Source organism: Macaca mulatta, chromosome 2 (genome assembly GCF_049350105.2).
Source record: "Macaca mulatta isolate MMU2019108-1 chromosome 2, T2T-MMU8v2.0, whole genome shotgun sequence".
In the NCBI taxonomy this organism is placed as follows: domain Eukaryota; kingdom Metazoa; phylum Chordata; class Mammalia; order Primates; family Cercopithecidae; genus Macaca; species Macaca mulatta.
Window position 1 is genome coordinate 168,981,738 of NC_133407.1, and position 24,244 is coordinate 169,005,981.

The following is a 24,244-nucleotide window of genomic DNA, read 5'->3' on the forward strand; positions in this document are numbered from 1 at the left end:
AATAAAGTTTGAAGTTCACTGTTTTAAAATTGTGACTTTAAACATTTCTAGTATATGAGCATAAAATAGTAGGATTTCTCTACAACCATCAGTGAGGGTTTATTATATTTTATTAACACTAACTAAAACTAACTAATACATAAAACTAATACATAATAGTTAACACTAACTAACACTAACTAATACATAATACTCAATAATATGTGATTGCCTGCTCATAAATCTAGAAACACCTAGACTAGACAAAAACTCTGAATTTGTTTGAACACCCTTAAGCCATAGCTCACCATTTTAAAAAATATTATTTAATTTTTAAGTTATCATTTATTAAGAACTACTATATACTAAGTCATATGTTGAGTCTTGATGTTGAGTCCTTGATGCATTTGTAAAATCCTCCAGAGAATAGACCAGTAAATTCAAGACACTTCTTGTAGGAAACTTCTTTCCATGGGGAGCTGCACATAATATAAGGGGAGAAACAAGTCATCTGTAAATACCAAGAGTGTGCATTGTCAACCGGAAAATAATTTTTTTTCATCTTTTAGGCTTGTTCTGGTGTATGTGTGTTCTGGGTTATTTCATTGAACTGAGTGGTAGGCACTCAAGATGCTTAGAGCTCTAAGAGGTAGATAAGTAATGGGGTCAATCTTCAAGGGACTTTACATAAAGCAGAGAAGACTGATAATTAACAAAAGTATATGGCCTTCATAAGGTTCTGAGGCAGACAGAGTAAAAAGTACTGTCCTTCAAAAGGTCAGAGAGTAGAGCAACAGGAAAGGTTTCCCAGCAGGAGTTATGTTTTAACTGAGACTAACAACCTAATTGTAAAACAAAACAAAAACATTCTTTAAGTAAAGTTCTGAATTTCCCTTTGATTACCTAAGTAATGTGTCCATGTTGAAAATATTTCAGACAATAGGAAAAAGTATTTTTTAAAGAATAAAATCACCACTTAAAGAAACCATTGTTAACATTCTTCAGATACTTTTTTGAGCATGTATTATGTCCTAAGGTTATGCCAACCGGCTACAGCTTCTCAGAAGGGAGCATTTTAATTGGCAGATAGTGTGAATAGCACCAACTCAAACCTTAACTCATTTCAGCTGTCTTCAGATTTGGCTTACAGACCAAATGGGCCCCAACCCTAATGATGTAGATAAAACAACACAAATGCAGTACTCTCTTGAACAAACACCATAGCACCTGCTATAACCCCCACCTAGAGTAGATATGAGAGTCAGATTCCTTGGGTTCCAATGCAGACTTGTACCTCTTTTCTATCTGTGTGATCTTGACCAAATTTTTGGATTTCTATATCTCAATGTGCTTTTCCGTTAAATTGAATATACGGTACGTACTTACCTCATGTAATATTTTGAGAAATGAATAAGATAATACATGTAAAGTGCTAATCACAGTACTTGGCACATAGTAGAGTTCAATAAATGCTATCTATTATTTATTGGTGATTACTAGTATTATCACTACTATTACAGTTATTTTTATTACCAGAGAAACTTGCTGAAAATATATTTTGTCCAGTACAACTCCATTATTATTACTGACAAAACAATTCAAGACACATTTCTTACTGAGAGTGGGTCAGATATATTATCTTGGCAACACGTATTAAGAATCTGGATTTTATAGATGAAAATTATAATATGATTTAGCTCAGTAGATAAATGACATTATGTGGACTAAATTTCTGTTTCTAGATAGAAATAATGCCTAAAAGTGCCTTAAATGCCTTTCATGTCACATATCTTGTTTCAACAATTTGTGATTAACTTGGTTTGTTTTATTAAAAGAAAATTGTAAATCCAACACTCTAATGTTTTCCAGATAGTGCCACCTTTCTTTATTCAATCAGTGATGGAAAATGATAAGAAATACAGTTTTACCTAAAGAGGGTATCTTCAGGAAGGAAGAGATTCTAGTGGTCAGATCTGTGATTTAGCATAATAGCAAACAAAGATAACTATCCTAGCAACTGCCACATAGTAGGTGACTAAAGAATTGAAGTATATTTTATAAGAAAAAGCATATGTCAATCCAGGTGTTATGTGGAAGTGGAAGTGATTTTAAGAGAATGCACAAATTATATGCTCATGGACAAGTTACTTTTTGTGACTAATTCTTCAAATGGAAAATAAACCAATAATATCTTCATTGCATGGTGAGTGTGTATAGTCCTTGGTAGAGTTCTTGGAACATAATAGATATTTAATAAATAATACCTGCTAACAACAGAAATAACCACAACAATAACAACACATGAAAATCCTGTGTATAATGGCTATAAGCTCATTAATATATAATACATATGATTTGTATGCATTGATACATAAATAATAACATTTTAAATTGCTTTGCTAATGTTTGACACACGGTAGGAACTTGGTGTAAATTTGATCTATTTAAATACCTTCGGCCGGGCGCGGTGGCTCAAGCCTGTAATCCCAGCACTTTGGGAGGCCGAGACGGGCGGATCACGAGGTCAGGAGACCGAGACCATCCTGGGTAACACAGTGAAACCCCGTCTCTACTAAAAATACAAAAACTTAGCCGGGCGAGGTGGCAGGCGCCTGTAGTCCCAGCTACTCGGGAGGCTGAGGCAGGAGAATGGCGTGAACCCGGGAGGCGGAGCTTGCAGTGAGCTGAGATCCGGCCACTGCACTCCAGCCTGGGTGACAGAGCAAGACTCCGTCTCAAAAAATAAATAAATAAATAAATAAATAAATAAATAAATAAATAAATACCTTCATTAAAAGATTGCTTTAGTTATTTTAGTTAAATGAAAACACAGTTCAAAAATCTAAAACTAACTTAATCCTTTGGAAAATGAGAATAAAAGCAAAGGCTACCTAAGGATTTGTTACTGAAATGGTCAAATAATTTGGGCTTAATGCAAATAAATAGCAGGCATACCACTCTATTTCAAAGAGCAGACAAAGAGAATTAACTTGGAAAACTCTTAGGTGACCCCTAATTTGAATCTTATTAATTGGAAGCATTTTAAAGCTCAAAAGGCTGTTATTGCTAGTTACAGTGGTAGCTACATATGGAAAATGGCTGCAGAGATTCACAATACAAAAATAGTCCATTGCTAAATTCAAAATTCTGTTAATGTCACAAACAGTGGGACGTGAAACACAAATGAATTGTGATGACAGTTGAGTACCAAGCCGCCTATTTTTCCCCCTCAGAGCTGCCCATATTTGGCTTTATATTTTCCTCAGTCCTGATTTAACCCATAAATATTTGTATTTTCTTCAGCTAGCCTCACCTTGGAAACTACTGCTTAAGCATTTTATTCCTAAGTGTTTCTCAATTCCTGGGAATTCTGCTTTATTGCTTTTCTTCCTACAGATATGCATTTTAAAATATTTCTTTACCTCTTGCTTTAGAGTCAGATTTTGAATCTTTTTTCACCTATAGTCTAATGAGGCTCAATGTTGCTCTTTACTCTCCCATTTCTCCTCAGTGTTTACAGTGTCATCTGCAGGCTAGGGCCTGTTTCTTCTCTGTGTTGCTTTGACTTGGGGTACTTGCTGTCATCCTGATCATCTGCATTTATTGGCTACCATCGTTTTTTAAAAACTGGTTTTTTAAATGTCACTCTTACCCTTTATGATAGAAGGTCTTTATGATCCTGGATTTGGGGAGCAAGACTTATTTTATGAACCTACTAAAGCTCTCTTATAAATGCAGCAGTTCCACATAACCATAAGCTAGCTTGACCTTTGGGAAATGTCATTAAAAATTCTCTAAAGAGTATTGCTAAAATGACCAAATTATTTAGGCTTAATGGATTTTGTAGCATGGATACCAGACCTACTCAGAGAGCAACAGTCCTGGCTGAATATATTTTATCTGGGTTTTACTGCATGTGGTGACTTGGCTGCCATTTATTGAGTGACCTCTCTGTGCCAAGCATTTTACATTTAATTCTTAAAACAATTTTGTGAGATGGGTACCATTATCTTCATTTAATAGGTAAGAAAATTTTGACCTAGAGAGGCTAAATGACTTGTTGAAAGGTGGAAATGGGATACAAACCAAAGTTTCTAAGACTAACATTCATCCTTTTCTCCATTTCCTCATGCTTGTGCCTGGTTATATATTTATATTATTGGTATTGGGAAAGAAGTTTATAGTATAATTCAGTTGGAGGCATAGCCAATTCCTTCTTTCCTTTTCTTCTTTCCTTCTTTCTTTCCTTCTTTCCTTCCTTCTTTCCTTCTTTCCTTCCTTCCTTCCTTTCTTTTCTTTCTTTTCTTTCTTTTCTTTCTTTCTTTCTCTGAGTCTCCGACTGTCACCTGTGTTGGAGTGCAGTGGTGCCATCTCGGCTCACTGCAAGCTCCGCCTCCTGGGTTCAAGTGATTCTCTTGCCTCTGCCTCCCAAGTAGCCGGGATTACAGGCACCCATCGCCACGCCTAGCTAATTTTTTTGTATTTTTAGTAGCGTGGGGTTTCACTAAGTTGATCAGGCTGGTCTCAAATTCCTGACCTCGTGATCTGCCCGCCTGGGCCTCCGAAGTGCTTGGATTACAGGCTTGAGCCACCGCGCCCAGCTGCCAATTTCTTTAAAACAAAGTGATGGTGAGATTTTGCTATGTTGTCATGTTATAGAAATATGAATCCAAGGCTATGGATTCACTAGATCTCCAGTAGCAAAAGGTACATAAGTATGGGCGATATCCTTTGATTTTCCTTTTGGTTTTGGAGGACACGTTACTGTCAATTTTGAAGAAACTAAAGGACTTAAAATGTGTGGCCTATGTACTAGGCATTTCCGACTTCTTGCTGAGTGCCTCCTGTGACTTGTCCTACCTCTTCCTCCAAAACAAAAATCTAATTATTCTTAGCAAACATATCCTATAGACCTTTTTCCCACCAAATTTCCCGAAGAATTGTTTTTGTTATAATTATTTAGTGCTTTATTACAGTGGGCAATTAAAGCATTTTAAATGCATCCATCATCAATCTATATGTTTATCTTATGAGGCATTAACACCACTTTACTTTTATACAGCACTTTGCAGTTTACAGCTTGGAACATGTATACCCAACAAATAGCACATTGCCTTTTCATCAGACTAGGGATACCTAATTTAACAATAGTCGCCACATACAGTGAAGCAGTGGGAAGACTGACCTTCAAACCAGTAATCTTCATTGTCTAGGGAAGTGCCCAAGCCTGGCTTTCCTCTTTGCCTTTATGCAATTGGACCATTGAGTTCACCAGATTGCACCCCAAACTCCATTATTTTGCTTTAAACAAAGACTGAGAGTTAGTGTAGACTAGTTTGTAACTTTGCCACAACAGGATTTGTGTCAGAACCTCTAAAAGGAGCTCCTGAAAATTACCTGAAATTTAGAGTGAACTTTTAGCTAGAGAGACAGAGAGAGAGAGAGAGAAAGCTACAATAAAAACCCAAGAAGGAAAGAAAGAAAGAAAGGGAGGGAGGGAGGGAGGGAGGGAGGGAGGAAGGAAGGAAGGAAGGAAGGAAGGAAGGAAGGAAGGAAGGAAGGAAGGAAGGAAGGAAGGAAGGAAGGAAGGAAGACGAAAACCCCAGAACCATCTTTTTTCAAATATTGCCTTGAAAAAAAAACTATAAAAAGTTTATGTTAAGATTCTGGGTCTTTGGATTACTCATGATGAGTGCTTTTCCTGGGCAGCATCTCCCATTTTCAGCCTTCCTCTGGTCACATTGAATGTTCAATTTCCTTTTCTCACTCTTGACAGTTACCAATGTTGGTATGTCTTCATTATTATTTATTACTTTAAATTTAAAGCAGAGTAGTTTTTTCTCACTTTTTGAAAATTAAATAAGTTTTATTGTGTCTGTATCAAAAGTCACTATATAGGTCTGTTCCCAATCTTGTTTTTTAAACAAATGAATATTGCTATATTTTAAAAATATGAATGTCTTTTTATTTTATTTTACTTTTTTGAGACAGAGTCTTGCTCTGTCACTCAGGCTGGAGTACAGTGGCACAATCTTGGCTCACTGCAACCTCCATCTCCTGGGTTCAAGCGATTCTCCTGCCTCAACCTCCTGAGCTGGGATTACAGGTGTATGCCACCACGCCTGGCTAATTTTTTATATTTTTAGTAGAGACAGGGTTTCACATGTTGGCCAAGCTGGTTTCGAACTCCTGACCTCAAGTGATCTGCCCGCCTCAGCTTCCCAAAGTGCTGGGACTACAGGCATGAGCCACTGTGCCTGGCCAAAAATATGAATATATTTGGCTATTTGCACCCTTTCTCTTAATCCCAAGGATCTTCAACTTTTATTCTTCTCTTTAAAATATTGAGTCCTGGAAATATAAGTGAACATGATAGTTCTAAAAGATTAGTATTTTAAAAATTATAGTTTGCTATTCTCAGGTTTGTTCAAAATTGACTTTCTGACATACTATATTGTTTTCACAAATGTAAGCTTTACCTAGGTAGTAAGACATATTCACAGATAGTTATTATCAAAAATATAGAGAAAAAATTCACATATATATGTCCCATTCCCTTCCCACTCCTTCCTGAGTTGTTGACATGAGAAAATATTTCCAACAGTGGGGTATCATTTGCTTGGTGAATTTTAACGTTTGCATGACATGAGATGGTGTTCATGTTTGCGAAAAATACTGAAGACTTCTGACCTCTTTCTTTTTAGCTGCACATGGCTCAATCTAATAAATTTTCAATATAGATTCCAATATGGTTATAATCCCAATCATACCATATTTAAAAGCTCTATTGCTGACTGTGTTTCTCTGCTAGCATGACGCCACAAAGAAAATGAAACCAACCCAAACAAAACCCTCCTTATAACAGAAAGTAAAATGAAGCTTGTAACAACTGTTTTGAAAAATGATTTGGACAGTGAGGAACAACCAATTTTTCAAACACTGTTGTAGCCATTTCAAGCTGTAGTGTGGAAAGTGTATGCAAGAAATCAATAAAGGGAAAAGATCTCTATCTGACACAGATGAAACCTAAAAATACCGTTAAGACCAATTCTCTCTCCATGCATCTGTTACCGCATTCCACTAAAAGGTGTTGGAAAGAAAATCAGCCAAATTCTACTAGAACGAAGTGTCCAGACAAGTGAGTCTGTAAATAATTTAAAAAAAAAAAAAAAAAAAAAACTACAGTAGAAAAAGGGGAATGGGGGAAAAAAGATTAAGCACTTAACATGTTGAGTATATACCCAAAGCAGAAAACTCAGTGAGGGAAAAACTTGTCCTTCAAAAGGAGATACTTTCTATCCTCCACCAGCAACACAGAATTGATAGTCTGATAATAGAAACCTTTTAGGTAGGGGTAATGGGAAGAACACTGTCTTCCCAAAGGCTTCAGTAGATATTCAATTGCCCAGGGCAATCTGATCAGCACGTCCTCGTTTCTAGAATTGAGTAAACCAAATCAGGATGAACCGCACATGGTTTAATAGTTAACTTTTAGAACAAGGGGCAGGGAGATGCTTTTATGCCATAGGCCCAGTGTTCATTCCAGTCTCATTACTAAAGTCTGTTCTGAGAGCATTTACAGCTTTCCGGAGAGTCTGAGTTTGGCTGAATCCTGAAGGTGGAAATGTAGCTTAATGACCTCCTTATCCTGGAGTCTCCCTTAATACAGGTGAATTTTTGTGATAAATCATTCTCTAGAATCCAAAGTGTTGTATTAATATCATCATTATTACTATTATTATTATTAGCCCTTTCTTATGTTGTTAGTTATCTCTCCATTTTCCTATTCTAGGAATAGGTGAAAGTTTTGTGAATATGCAGTTGCTTTCTTTGAGTTTCTTTGAAACAGTTTATGTCTTCTTTCAAGTTGGAAATGTGAGATATTTTGAATGATAGTTGGATGTGCAAGTCCAGTCCTGTTTTTAGAGATCAGGAACAGAAAAGGTTCTACAAACAATCCTTATTTGACTAAGAGACAGAACAAAGGAAGGGAGAGAATTGTATCTTTGGGTGATTCAATCTTAGGTGCTCAATATTGATTGACTAGTGGTCTTTTTATCCTGGCCTCTGTTTTCTCAGATTCCTAAAAAGACTCTTCCCTTATGTGTAAGAGAAAATCCCTCTTAGCATCTTCTCAGTCTCTTCCAAAGGAGAGTAACCATGGACGAGGATTTAGCATACCTAACGAATGGGCAGTGGGCTATGAATAAGTATTAAGGGAAAATAACAACAAGAAAATTGAGGGCAGATTCACGGTAAGCATTGTTTGTGGAACTGTTGGAAGGATCTGGTGTGTAGTTGATGTTGTTGTTCTAAACTGAGCAGCAACAGTAACAACAAACAACAGAATCATACTTCCCACTCTCTTCTTCCTTTCCATTCAAAAACAACCATCACTACCACAATAGCCCAGTAGACAAAATAAAAGCATGTCTATATTTTTGGTATATTACTGTATATCTTAATTGTAGTTTCTCTGCCACACATTAACAGAGTTATGTATCCCTCATGTTTTTCAAAGATCACCTTTGCGCATGTCTGCATAGCTGTTCTAATAGTGTTACTATTGTCTCTTCTTCATTATCTCCTTTATTTGAGTTCTTTTTTTCATGTATGCAAAGAGACTCTTTTTCTAGGCTCTTTGCACACATTCACCATTGCACTAGGACAGATGGGTGTTTTTCTGTATAAAGCCTTTTAAAGTGAGAAAACAACAAGAATAGATTTTGAACAATATTTTACCAGTATTATTGAAAAATGAGCTACTGTATATTCTATATACACACACAGCAGCTGCACAAAATGCAAATTCTATTCATGTCTGATCTCTTCTGCATTTATATGGTGACTATTGCTGTAGCACCTAAGCACTTTATGTTATTTCCTCTTATTATTATTTACCACCTGATCATTCCAGAGTGCTTTTTACAATCAGAGAATTTCATTAACAGCCCATTCCCTCGCTCTTTGTTTTTCAGCAACCTTGCATGTAAAAGTATCAAGCGTCTTGGTAGCTATATCAGATAAATTACAGTAAAAAGATAGAGTGCTTCTGACAGGAGGGTGGGGAAAAAAACACCCTAAAGCATCTCCTAAAATTTGGTTTGTGTTTTACGGTATCCAAATAATGTTATATAAGTCTGTAATTTAAGTGAAAACCAAACCACTAGATAAGCGCTTTTATTTATCATGGTTTCCACCATTGCAGTAATCGAAAGTGTGAGGTGAGGAAGAGGAATTCTGTCTGCACTTCATAGATAGAGAGGACTGGGCAATTGCACTTTCTTCTCACTGTGGAAAGCTTGTGATTCTTATTGACTCTTGAGCTGCCTTTAGCCCAGAGGTATAGAAGTCAATCTGTTTTAAAATCCAAAAAGCTACTGTTATATTTTTTAAGCTAAGAGGATAGAAACATGTTTATTAAAAGGTTCTTTGTGATTATAGATGAAAGTGCGTGGTTGGTACCTTAACAGTTTGATTGAATAAAAATCAAGTTCACACTGGGGTTTCCTTCTCAGCTCTACTCCTTGCTTTCTCTTTGACTCCAAGCTAATTGCATAACCTCTGGTTGACTTGTGCCTCGTCTACACATTCAAAGTGAAATTCAGAAATGAGGTTATTATCTAACTACTGTAGGCTGTAACATTATTTCTCTAAAATATCTCTGTGAGAGAATTTGAAATTTCTGATTTAAGTAGACAGTAATAAAAACTGACAATTGTGTGGACCATCTCCTTTTATCCTTAGACAAAAACCCCATGGAGGTGGATACATCAGAGTCAGCTGGAGGTGGTCAGAATCATTTGCAATGTTTGTTAAGACACAGATTACTGCCCCTTCACCAAGTTTCTGATTCAGAATCTAGAGTAGGAACTGATAATTTCACTTCTGATATGTTTCTAGATGATGCTGATGGGGACCAAATTTTTTGGATCACTGCCCTAAGGATGGCTTAAGTACATAGAGAAAAAGAAATCAAGGCTCAAGTCATGGCAGTAAATTTGTGTCTATACTCTGCCACTTTACTTTTGGCCTCAAGTCATTGCGGTAAAGTGGCAGAGTGTAGACACAAATTTAGGCCTTCTGACTCCAAATTTTACTGTCTTCCTACTACAGACATTTTCTTTTCACTTCTACTAGAGACATTTTCACTTTACTTTAATGTTTTGAATGACTGTCAGTCGTCTTGAGATCCTAAGTGAAAAAGCATTGTAAAGAGTGGTAATTGGATGTTTTCTCCTTACATCCAGTAGCTACCCTATTGCATTTGTGAAAGGAGAGGAGGAAGCCACTCCAAATTTTAGTGATTAGCTTTGGTATGAACAGCTTTTAAGGCCAGCTTTATACTTCCCTTTTGGGGATGAGAGTAATAAATGTAAGTCTTCTTTGTATTCATTCATCATAACCTGTACATGCGTATGAACAGGTTTCTGTTTGATGGACTTATGACCATATTCTGCTGTGACAATGCTTTGTAAAAAAGTTTTCACATGTATATTACTTCTCCAATAGTCATAATTTAAAAAAAAAAAGTGTCAAGGTGAACATGATGGGGCAAGGGAAAAACCACTGCAGAGAGACTGAGGACACTTGAGTCTTGTGCTGCTTCACATATTTGCACAGATCTGCTGGCCTCCATGGGAGACACAAAACAATTCTTCTTTACCCAAGCTATATGTTACAGTCACCCAGAAAAGCTTTGAAGCAAACACCCACATCAGGGCCCAGGTACAAGAAACTTTGATGTAACTGTTTTGGGGTAGGGTCTGAATCTCAGTAGGATTTAAAAGCTTGTCAGGTGATTCTAATGTGCAATCGGGGTTAAAAAACCACTGGCCTAGTGTTTAAGGGCCTGGGTTTTGAAATCAGACAGATCTGAGTTCATATCTTGGCTCTTTCGCTTAGTTACTATGCAACCTTGGACAAGTTATTTAATCTCTGTCAGCTTTAGTTTTCTCATATGTAAAATGAAAATAATAGCACTTGTCTTGTAGGAGATCTGTGAAAATTAAATTAAATGATACATTTAAATGTTTAACATAGTACTTGACTTGTGGTATGGATCTACTACACATTAGCTGCTCTTGCTATTATAATGCACCTCAGTTTCCTTATCTGTAAAGCAAAGGAGGGGCACTTTAATTTATGAAATGGAGGACAAATATCTTGGGATTTCATATAGATACATGTCTGTCACCGTATCCACAGTATCCTACCCAGCTTCATTTTTGCCTTTCTTACTTGCTACACATATTTTTGTTAGGTACAGTCTTTGACAGGCTCAACCTTTATTATATTTTACCAATAAATACTTATCTGCCCTCCCCCTTCCCACCAAGATGAAAAACTTGAAACATATAACAAATCCCCTTCTTATATGGGGTAATGCAGGTATGATGGGTGGTTGACCTATAGGTTTAAGAAATAAAAAGCAGAGCTTTGTGAACATGTCTGAAAGCTAACATGCCCCTATTCTTGATTGCTATTTTTTCTGCCATCACTCACTCTAAGAGTTCAGTTGCTGGTAGCTTTCATCCTTGAAAAGGAAAATTGTTCATACTCTACTTCTTAAAGATTGTTGCAATTTGTTAATTCCCTTCATTTTCCCATTTTCCCTGATTTCCTTCTGTATGTCTTTTTTTTTTTTTTTTGGTGAGACAGAGTCTTGCTCTGTTACCCAGGCTGGAGTGCAGTGGCGCAATCTCGGCTCACTGCAGCCTCCACTTCCCAGATTCAAGCAACTCTCTGCCTCAGCCTCTGGAGTAGCTGGGATTACAGGTGCCCACCACCACATCTGGCTAATTTTTTTTTTTTTTTTTGTATTTTCAGTAGAGATGGGGTTTTAGCATCTTGGCCAGGCTGGTCTTGAACTCCTGACCTCATGATCCAGCTGCCTCAGCCTCCCGAAATGCTGGGATTACAGGCGTGAGCCACCACACCCAATCTCTTCTGTATGTCTTAAGCCTTAGTACACAATGAGTAGGTAACAAATTTTTAAAGCAATAATGATTTCATAAGCCCATCTGCTTATCTCCACCAGTGTTTAATAGGTTATGTTTTTCATGTCTTTTTATATCTCTGATTTTAAAAATTAGACTTTTTAAAAGTCTCCTTGTATCTCTCTTAACATAGAAATTATGTTTTTGGGTGGACAGAAAGAAATTATTTGACTGTCCAATAAAAGTACAGATGGTTCCATTTTTCTTGACTCATCTCGCAGCACACATTAGTCAGGTCACATGCCTATTTGGGAATTTTTGTAGTACTAGGTCACTTGCCCAGCTTTGGGGCACATAAAAGAATATTTTCCTGGCTTTTAAGTTTGTGGATCTTACAGTGTGCCTGGCATGGAGATAGGAAGGACATTTTTTTCCATTAAGCTTTTTCACTGTGTTTTGACAGGAAAAGTTGAAACAGAGTCCCTACTGAGATTTTAACATGTTCCATGGTGGTAACCATAGGAAATAGGGAAACAGGAAATTTTTGGACAGAAGGAAGCCAAGGAGTCCATCTCAGCCTGTCCTCACCTCAAAGATACCAGTTGGATTCTATAATATTATTTTTATCTGCATGTTTATCTAAAGTTTTGTATTTCTATAGTTTTCTTCCTGATAGTAGGGAAACATTGCTGCCAATTATCATGAAAAAGATTACACTCTAAACAGTACTCAGTTCCTTCTTCTGGACAAATCAATGAATGTATTCATTCAGATGTTAATAAAGCAGAATTGTGGGAGACTTCATTTGGAAAAATGCATTTTGTGTTTAAAGAGATTCTCAAAAGATATCATGATAAAATCCATGTAAACTCCAGTGATAGAGAAAAGTACTTGTTTCACACAAAAATATATAAACACAGAATAATGACATTTTTGTTCATTAAATTCAACATGCTTAAAGTTGCCCATATGCACACACATACATGTGTATCTTCCATTTACTCTACTTTTCCTCTACCACCCACTGTCCCAACCTTTGGGAACCAAAATACTGAAATATAAATCAACTCTCATTTCTGAAAGGTCTATAATGCCATTTAAGTGAAAGTCCTTCACCAACATATATTGGTATTTTTCCGTAAAAACTTAATTATGGATATTTTGATGCATGTGTGTGTTTGTGTACATTTTTCCTACCCACAGGAAACATTTTTCAAACAATCTGGTCAGATGGAGCTCTGTTGAAAATTTACCATTCATTAGCATCATACCTATGCTAATAGTTTCTATTGTCTTTCATTATATAACAGTTATTATGAATGAGATCCTCGACATATCATTTTCCATTATTTTATTTAAATTGTGAAATACAGTTGACCAAATAGTAGTCATGGCTACTAGCAACTTTTTGATATACATTTGGCATGGCAACAGTTATATTTTATTTCTCTTGTCTATATTAATACCAAACCTTAAAATGGATTATGAAAATAAAAAATAAGTTGTTAAAAAAAACCTACTCTTTCCAGATCAGAAACAGTACCTCACAGGACTGGAATTAACATATATTATCATCGCCATTTTAAACATAATCACCCCAGATTACATAATCTTTTACTAACGTGTTTGTAAAATTAGTCTTTTCCATAGTCCAGCTTTGAAAGATAAACACCATGTGTACATAAGCATACGTAAAATATCTCATAGATACAGAGCCCATAAAATGGGCATATTCTTATAAATGTAGGGAAAGGTTCGCTCAAGGAGCAAGCTGATAAGCAGAGTGGTGGAATGTCAAAATGCCTAGGCTCTGTAGTTCAGCCTCTACCACTGAATGAGTTTACCCTAGTTAAAGGATTTAACTTCACTGTGTATCAGTTCCTACATCTGACTCAATGTTGACTTAAACCCCCCCACACACATTTTAATAACAAAATAATTAAGATCTAAAATTGTTTTGAAGTGTTCGATATTATATACAGATACAGCCGTCATAATGCTTAAGCTTAAAATAGGAATTGGGACCAAATTGTTAGAAAAAGTTCTCTTGTTCCAGATGTTGGAGACTGACTAGGCGATGTCACAGCCTCAAAGATTTGCACAGGTTGATCACAAAGGCAGAGCCTGAGGGGAGGAGCTGGCTTAAGCAGGGCCCAGTGATGGTGGACTATGTTTTTTAAACTAATGGAAGAAATGGGAGACACTGAAATCTGTGAGGAAGCATGTAACATGATCACATTTGTTATGTCTCTTGAATTATCTAAGGTTTGACACAAAGGGTGCATTGAAAGGGCCTGACAGTTGGAAGCTCTGGTGAGATAGAAAGGTTTTGCCATTCAGACTGTAGTTCTCAAATTGAATTGCACCTCGGGAACTGGCTCCAAATGCAGATTCTAGGGCCATATCCCTACAGGTTCTGATTCCACGGTAGTTCTTGGGTGAGCCTGTGATTCTTCATTATAGCAGCACCTCTTAAAACCACCCAGGTATGGCCCATTCTCTGCTCAGCATTAGTTCTTTCCACTTCAATAAGTTGGCACTATGGCCAGGCATGATGGCCCACACCTGTAATTCCAGCATTTTGGGAAGCCAGGGCAGGAGGATCACCTGAGCCCAGGATCGCTGATGCCCTTGAGATCAAACTGTGAATTTTTGGTCATAACTAGTCAGTGCTCTAGTATCCAGTTTATGTGGTTTCTGGTTATGAACAGTACTGAAAAGATTATTTAATGTTCTATAAAGTCCTACAGACAGAACATTTGATTTTTTCAATGGAAATTCTGTATCTTTGAAACGTTCTCTGTTTGTTCCTATTACATTTGCCTATTTTAGTTTTTAGGAAAGAATACAAATACATCTGTTTGGTCAGAATTTTTACTTGATTGACACTATGGGATTTATCAGAATGGGGAGTCTTTTACAAATTTTGATATTCTTTTGTCCTGTTTTTTATGCATTTGCCCAGAGGTCTTCACAAAACTAAAATGAATTTTTTAAAAATGAACAGTCTGTTTAATGCACTTACCACATGTTATATGAGAAGTGTGACATTTGATCTAACCTCTCTAAAACCCTTGAATCTATAAGGGTAAGCAAGAAGCATCCCCATTACTAAGAAATTTTTGTCATATGAAAGAAAATCTATCTTATTTCACATATTCAATTCCCTTGTCATTTTACTTTATAAATAAATAACAAACCAATTTGGCACATGCCCACCGATTAAAAATAAAAGTTGTCAGAGAGGAGAAAGACAAAAATATGAATTATTAATTATAATATTAAGCAGCACAAAAAGCCTAACATGAAATGATATCACTTAAAAAGATTTTATCAAAATAAAAATTGGGCAATGATATAGTCTTTATTCAATTCAATTGTTGTCATTTTAAGTCATTAAATATATTTATCATATCTAATATATTTATATCAAATTTGATGAAAATATATTTTAATCATAGCAAATAAGTTATTTATAGAATAGTAGCATAAAAGGAAAGCTCAATGTTAAAGTCTCACATTAAATTATCATATTGACCTAGTGGCTATATTCACTGTAAGATCATACTCTTGCATATTGTTATTTTTCAAATCCCCATTACTAGAAAAAAGCAAGAACACTTAATTAGCAGAAAGGGTGATGTTTTTCTTTTCATGATGATTTTAGAAGTTTACATGGTTCATACTAAATTGGGAATGAATGTGAGATATTTTTCCTACATAGAGATTTGAAACAATATACATTTAATACTGGTTTATAAATAACTGAATATAGGTTTCCAGCAGAATAGAGTGATTTCGTCTCAAAAAGGGAAGATGATCAGGGCTTTGATGAAAATATTTCTACTATGTCTTCCTAAAACAGAGTTGCCCAACATTTGTGACTAACTTCTTTTCCTAAGGAGGCTAGCCTTTTGGTTATTTAAATGTTTTATTTCTGATAAAGTTTCATTTGTTTCATGAAAGGTATTAAATTCCATTTGGAAACAAAGAAAAATTCTGGAAAAAATTCCACATTTTGAATAATCTCATAGAAGTTATCCATGTAGATTCTGAGGAAAATTCTTCATTTTCTATTCCCATAAATAGCAGTTTTGGTTCTGTTTAGTCGTATTTTCATTTTACCACTATAGAGAGCTTCCTTGACTTGTGTTAAGCTTGCTTGTTCCATTTCAGTTGGGTTTGTTCATGCTGTCTTGATAGTTTATTCTATCAGGCATGATGTTACTTTACCATCTCAATCTCCTTGGCAATATTTTTGTTTTAAGTTTTTAACTTAATTTAATGCTCATGAAAGTGGAGAGGTAGGTCCATATCTAGAAAAAAGGCAAAAAGTTAGATATCTGCATTCATCTTTACAGTAAACCACATTTTCAAAAAAATGTTTCTCTACATTAAATATATTTCAAACAACTAAGTGTTTAGAGTTCTATTTAAATAAAAACACAAACTTTTGTGTCACAGACTACCTGGGCCCTATATCTCTCAACATGGGCTCTAATTTTAATTCATCTTGTCCATAGGTTTCTAACTTTGGCTCTTAAAATATATTCTCTTGTAACTATTGCAATAATCACCAACCATTTGGTAAGTTTATCTATAGTGGTATACCCAGCGATAGTGTCCCCTCAGTGCAGGTGATACAATAAAGAAATCAAACTCAGTAAAGATTTTCATTTTATTTCTCATTCTTTTCTTACCTGTAGCTCCCATTTGATCAGGGAACATAACTCCTTTCAGTATTGCTGTCTTATCCAAATTTTCATCCAGAAGTGACTTTCTTGGCCTCTGTAGTCTTCAGAGACTGTTCATAAAGCTTGGGCTTCCCTTGTAAATCATGTAAGTTTCATGGCCCTCCAGTGTTTTTTGTTTGTTTGTTTCTTTGGGGCTCACTGATTCCCACCATGTACATCCATTTCACAGCTGCTGTCATCAGCTGTTCTCCCTCTGTGTGATTTATTTTTAATAACATCCTTTTACACCCAATTTTGATAACCATTAGTCCCAGTAAATTCTCTTATGTTTAGTCCTTCCTTGAATTTTGCTTTTTAAACCACTGAGTAAGAACAAGAAAATAGCATAAACAGTGACAGAAAACCAAATGCAGAACTACCAAAATGAACGCCTGCAATCCTATCTGATGAATGAAGCAGAAATGAAGAGATTGCTCAGAGAACATTCTGGAATAAAAGAAAAAGAAACCTCAATAGAACATCATTCCAGAAGGGAAGAAAATATAGTCAGTAAGTTATGAATAAAATCAAGTCATATTTTAAAAAAAGACAGCAACTGGACTTTAGATATTTTTTAATTACAGTTAATATTTACTGAGAGCTTTTTATGTGCCGGGCAACATGCTAAGCAACATTCATTCATCATTTCATTTATTCATTGATTTCTTGCTAGAAATTCATGACAATGGAACCTCTACTGTTTCCTTCATTTTACAGAAGTGAAAACTGAAGTTTAGTTTAACTAAATTGTCCAAGGTCACACAGCCAGGAATGTGGAGTCAGAATGGAAACTCAGGTGCATCCTTTACCTTTATACTGTGATAACTTTCAAATGAGAGCCTTTAAAAATAAACGAATACATAAATAATTCTGGTTTGACTACTGTATATAAAGATCATGAAAGGCCTCCTTCAATCAAGTCTTGACTTATGCTTAAGTATTATAAATGCTTGAAACGTTACCATCATAGAGTGTAGTTCAGGTTTTGGAAAATGGATCTTTCCTCAGGTTTGCTAGTTTTATTCTCTGTGGTGGTGAAAATCCTTTTTTGGCTCACTCTGTTCCTAACTATAGGTAATGTTGATTAATATTAGGAAAAAAATCTTCTGAAGTCTTTTAATATAATGTATTTTGAGTGAAAAATAAATGAGTATGTATCTGTAAGTTATACAATTATTATAAGCAAGATGTGCTGCTTAAATAATTGAAGAGGTTTCCATTCACTTATTTCTTGGTTATCACTGGTTATATTTTAAACTAATATATTAAATTCTGATAATCTAGAACTTTGAGGGTGATAAAGTTCATATACTGGATAAGTTTAAGGCAACGTGACTTCTTTTGATGTATGATGGTTTCATAATAAATAAGCTATTCCTCAGTATAAAAATACTGTTCTTAAGCCTGGAGGAATAGTGGCCCATATATAAAATCTAGTTTGGGCCCAATACATCTGCTGTATACAGTGGTCTAAGCCAGCAAGTTGATAAATTCAGAAACTGAGCAGCCTGGAGCCATATGAGACTCATACTGCCTTAAGTTACAAGATACATATATATTATTTGATCCAGACATTTTTCATATTTCTTTTAAACAAGCAGAATCCTCTTTTCAAACTAAATCTTATTAGAAACTTAACATATGGAATAATGAGTAATTTTTAATTGAGATAAACTTATTTTTAAATTCATATTATCATATTGAATATTATAAAGTCATCCAGTAAGAATATAATGGCAAATATACAAAGGAATAAAAACTCAGCATTGCATTATTGTATTGGCTCAAAAATCAATGTATTCTTGTATGGGGAATGTAGCAGATACTCACATAACATGGTGTTATAATGCTGATGGGAATAAAAAAAAAAAAGAACTATTCCCAGTGAGCCACTGTGTGTGTGGAGCTTACACTTTCTCCCCATATCTGCATAGGTTTTCTCTGGGTACTGGGTTTTCTCCCACATCCCGAAGATGTGCATGTTAGGCTCATTGGTGTGTCTGAGTGAATGTGGCTGTGTGTGAGTGCCCCCTAAGATGGAATGGCGTCCTGTCTAGGCTTGGTTCCCACCTTATTCCCTGAGCTGCTGAGATAGGCTCCATCCACTCATGACCCTGAACTGGAATTATTGAGTAAATAATTATCTTACTTGCTTTTATTACTCTTCCTTAAATGTATGTACAGCTCACATTTATTTCTTGCTTTTATTAATCTTTCTTAAATGTATATACAGCTCACATTTATTTCAGTGTTTAATATCAAAAGTGTTTTGGTCTTTATTTAGAAGCTTGATGATGTTTCTGTGACCAGAAATATGCCATAAGAACTTAACTCTTATTTATATCAATTAGTCTATGTTAAAATTGCTTTCATTACATGTTGTTTCACTTAAAATCATAGTTTCCAAGAATCCATGGATGGCATTAAGTGAAGACTTTCTGTGCTATACTATATGGTATCAAAAAAATCATGAGACTGATAAGTAGTTGCATATTGTAACAGGTTTTTTTTAACAGCTTGTATTCCAATCTGAGAGCCTTAATTGGAGGCTTGCATGAAAGCTGCTTATTCTTATTCTACATAATTAACTTGTAATAACACATCAGTCTCCAGTGTTTTTTTAATTTATATAATACATTTAAATTTCTATGTAATTTTCATCACAATTGGAAATTGATATATATATATATATATATATATATATGTATTTACCACAGGTTATTATATATGTATTTATTTCTTTTTATTTATTTATTTATTTATATCTATTTGATAATCTTTTCATAATCATCTCTTTGTAAGACTGGAGACCATGAAGCATAGTTTGAAACCCACAAATTTGGTTCAAACAATTTTTAGGAAATAACTTTCTTTTCTTTCTCTGATCCTCTATTAGGTAAGAGACAATTTAACTTTTTGGGGATACCGTATCTTGTGGGTTTTGGTATATGTGAATCATTTGTTCTACTAAAGCTAAAGCTCCTGAAGGACAAGGACTTTGTTTTTATTTTTGTTTTGATTTGTTTTCTCCAGGAGCCTAAAATTCCATATGTACATAGGCAGTCCAGGCCATCTAGTTATTATATGTATACATCAGAAAATTTGAAAGAGGGATCCAAGTCTCAGTCTTAGTCCTTTCTTCTATCCTTCCATGCGTCTATTGCTACCTCTACATGATGCCATTGATAGCAAAAGCAATCCAATATACATCAAAATGTCTTGTTTATCCTTCCTATATACAATTTTTATAAAGCAACCTAGTTAATTCTCTTGGCTTCTAGTTTCTGAAACTCCCAAGATGAAGGAGGGAGAGAGGGCATAGAGGTCGAAAAGAGGTAGAAAAGTGTAATTAAATGCTAGTGTAGACAGGACAGAAAGAAGCAAGGTAGTCCTGGCACCACAAGTGCCTTCTCTAGAAAACTTTCAAGTCTATAAAAGAATGACCAAAAATCAGAATCAACTGTCTGGGCCAGAAATGAAAAATCAGATCAAATGGAGAATGTGGTATTAGCTGTGACACCAACCACATCACGGTAAAACAATCAGAACTAGAAAAAGTTGTGCAGAAGCAGGAACACTCTGCAACTTTTCAGCCTTCTATCAGGCATTGGGTATCCAGGTAGGCTTAGGCATTGGAGAACTACCTGCTATGAAAGTCAAGCCTTACTGAGACTCCTGCATGATGAGCCAGTGAGGAAATGAGAGCAAATATAGTATGCTGTGAATTCATAGAACCCGTAAGTCTGTTTTTATAAATGGGTAACATTTCCTACTAACTTATTTGGAAAAATCATTTTTATAATATACGTGTTTACATAAAACCAATAAAACGTCCTGTGTATGTTGGAACATTTTGCTTTTATGTCTGGTAGACCATTTACCTCCTCTTCAGTGTCTGTTGGAACATTTATTTTATATTCTCTGTTTCATTCCTGTTGGAGCATTTATGTATGATTTGTTTGTTACTTTTATCTGTTGATCTTGCCCTCCCCATATGCTCATGGCTGACTGGCCTAGTTTCCCACATTCACTATGTGATCTCTAGCCCTTCTTAAATATTAATTAGTGTAATTGAATTCCCTCCAGTATTTCTAACCTCAGGCACCTGAATCTCAGTGTTTTTATTAGAACTGATTTGTGCATTTAAAGTCCAACCTGCCTCCCCATCCCCCACTGCCCAAACAACTTTTCTTGATTAGGTAAAGGTCGTGGCTATGTGCTTGCCTCAGAGAAAGCCTTCATGGGAAAATAAAGGCATTATATATCACAACCTTTCTCAGTGAAAGACTGAAAAATACAAAGCTGTCTTGAATCTTTGGCAAAGGAAGTCATCTAGAGTGAATAGGAAAAGGATGTAGCCCTCCCCAGGAGTACTGCCAGAAGTGAAATAGAAAAGCCATGCAGAGCCCTGTGTGGAGATGAGAGCAAAGCCTCACCTAATCATAGCACATTTGCCTCTACCAGCACAGTCAGGAACTCTAGGACAACACTTTATTTAAATCTTCTCAACTGTTCCAGTTTGCAGGTCTATCTCTGACCAGCATACCATTCATGATTAAACATGAGTGGCTCTTTCCTTGGAAGATAACAGAAAAAAAGGAAAAGGGGAAGAACCTAAAAATAGGGATATAGAACCATATACTCATGAGAGGATTTGTCAGTGAGATCATCAATTACTACCATCCATGTTTGAGAAGAGAAAAAATGTTAGATAGCTAGAGATGTGGAAATCTTCTGATTTTCAGAAAGTATAAAAAGGCAGTTTATGATGATGAAGCAACTTGCTGTTAGTCCTGAGCAAGAGTCTAGAATGGATTATTACAGCAATGAAGCATAAAATAATGTATCACGATCTGCTGAAAGAAGTGGTGCTTACTAGATACTAGAATGACTTCAGTAAAAGGATGTCTACAATATGTGATCTGATCTCTCCTGAGTTAGATATATAGACAGATTAGTAACTAATCTGGGTACAGCTAGATTAGTAACTGTTTGATTGACCACACTATTAGGTACAAGCAAATGGCTCAATATCATAATATAGGGGATTCCTGTGGTGTATTGCAAGGATATTTTTGGCCTTATCTTGGTCACAAGTTTTTTTCAATGACTGGAATGAAAACATATTCATTAGATTTGCAGATGACATGAGTCCAGATACATAGAAAAGTTGTTGAATGAAGTAATCAAGTTCCAAAGACATTGAAAGACTGGAATTATGGGCTACATCTAACAGATGAAATTTTCTAAATGGATAAATGCAAGATATTGCCTTTATATTTTAAAAAGACTAGTCATGAATGACATAGCAGAGATATGACTTTCCAACCCAGTACAAGAAATTTAAATAGATAGGGACATCTTCAGGTATAAGTGGCCAGAATGGTAGGGAACTGAAGTGTGTGATATGAGCAATGGTTAAGGGAACTGGGATTAACTGGAAATTCAGGAGGAAGGAATGTAATAACTATCTTCAAGTATATGAATAACAGTCATCTAAAAGATAAATCATGTTGCTTTCCGTTTCTCCAACAAGATGACCATGAGCCAGTGATGAAACCTACAAAAATAAAATACTCAAGTCAATATGAAACACTAACTTTGTAGCAGCTTTCTATGCTCAAAGGTAAAAAATAGGAGGGTAAAAAATAATATGGAGGATAGACCGAGATTAAATCTCAGTTATGCCACTTACTGAATCCTTGTCTCCTGGGACATTTCTTGAATGCTCCATAGTCTGTTTCTATACCTATAAATTGGCTTTAAGCAATTCCTACCTTGCAGGTTGTGGTGAGATAGGCACCATATAGGCACTGATACAGGCACCATATCAGTCTGTAGGCCTACCATAACAAAATACCACAAGGTTGGCGGGCTAACAAACAGAAATTGGTTTCTCACAACTCTGGAGGCTAGAAGTCCAATATTGAGGTGTCATCAGGTTTGGTTTTTCATGAGTCCTCTCTATTTGACTGCAGATAGCCTTCTGCTGTTGTGTCCTTGCACAGCCTTTTCTTTGTGAATTCAAGAGAACCTCTGATGTCTCTTCCTGCCCTTATAAGGACACCAGTCCTGGTGGATTAGACTGCCAACCTTATGACCTCATTAAACCTTAATTACTTCTTCAAAGGCCCTATCTCCAAATATAGTTGTGTAGGAGCTTAGGGCTTCACCCTATGTATTTTAGGGGACACAATCAGCCCATAACATTGCCTAATATCCACAAATCTTAGTTTCCTAAGACCAAGGTGTTTAAGCATAGAAAACTACCTTACAGGGATATTTTGCAGGATATTGAAGCCATAACCCATTTATGCCTAGTGTTCCACTATTGGAATGTTAAGCTTGTGGCAGTTATGTATATCCTGTTGCCCAAGGTCATCACCAAGGTCTGATCTTTCACACATACACACATACACACACAATTGCAAACTTTGGCATAAATGGGTTAAACAGATGATTGTCATATATAATTTTAATGGAGTCTGCTAACACTGATATTCTGTCATTATAAAAATAAAATCTTTGGGGTCAGACACAGTAGCTCACACCTGTAATCCCAGCACCTTGGGAGGCAAAGGAGGGAGGATCACTTGAAGACAGGAGTTTGAGACCAGCCTGGGCCACCAAGCAAAACCCTGTCTTAAAAAAAAAAAAAAAAAAAAAATTAGCCAGCTGTGTCATCCCAGCTACTCATGAAGCTGAGATGGGAGGACTGTTTGAGCCCAGGAGTTCAAGGCTGCAGTGAGCTATGGTCATGCCACTGCACTCCAACCTGGGTGACAGAGTGAGACCCTGTCTCTAAAAAAAAAATTAAAAGAAAAGAAAATCCTCCATATAGCATCAACTCTGAAATTCTGCAATTCTCTGAAAATCCGCAATAGCAAGGTAGTTGTTAAAGATATAAAGCAATTTTCTTTCAATAAATATTTTCCTTTAGTATTCAAAAATTTAATATTATTGCCCTAATATTTACTTATGTACCAGACCTCCCTTGATTTCTGTAGCCCAAATTCCCAAGATGGCTTCTAGGTGAAACCTCTGTCTCTTGTGGGAAGACATTGCTTTGCCAAACCTTTAAATGCCTCAGAAGATATATGTATAAAAGTAGAGGGAGAATATAATTATCTTAAAAACAAATTTAAGAAAACATAGCAACACCAACTACACAAGTAAATGCATGCATAAAGTAAAAATAAAAAGATATGTTAATTTGTTCAAGAGGTTTCAAAGTCTCAAGACTTTTTAGTTCACAACAATTAATGGAAAATGTATTTTGTTAATACATCCATTGCTGTTATTCTCTATTTTATTATGCATATGTATTGCCACTTATTTAGAAACTAATAGTTTAAGCTGAGACTATGCCAGAATCTAGCCATTGATGTTGAATAATCTTTTAGTTTATCTTTCTTGCAAAGAATATGTCAGTGAAAAATGGGACTGTGTTGTCTATTTTGGTGAAAAATGGGACCGTGTTGTCTCTTGTGTCCATGGGTAGCTAGAGTCAGTTTTGTTATTTTTTATTTTTTTAATTTTAAGTTCTGGGGCACATGTGCAGGATGTGCAGGTTTGTGACAGAGGTAAACATGT

At 35.7% G+C, this 24,244-nt stretch overlaps 1 protein-coding gene and 1 non-coding gene across 48 annotated transcripts in view; both read left to right on the forward strand.

The window, feature by feature from the left end:
- ZBTB20 (zinc finger and BTB domain containing 20) overlaps nucleotides 1-24,244 on the forward strand; it is an 814,450-nt gene that overhangs the window by 390,477 nt on the left and 399,729 nt on the right. The window lies entirely within an intron of this gene.
- Nucleotides 9,959-10,070, forward strand: MIR4796 (microRNA mir-4796). Its single transcript, NR_128305.1, has one exon. It is a non-coding gene; the product is annotated as a microRNA mir-4796 (primary transcript).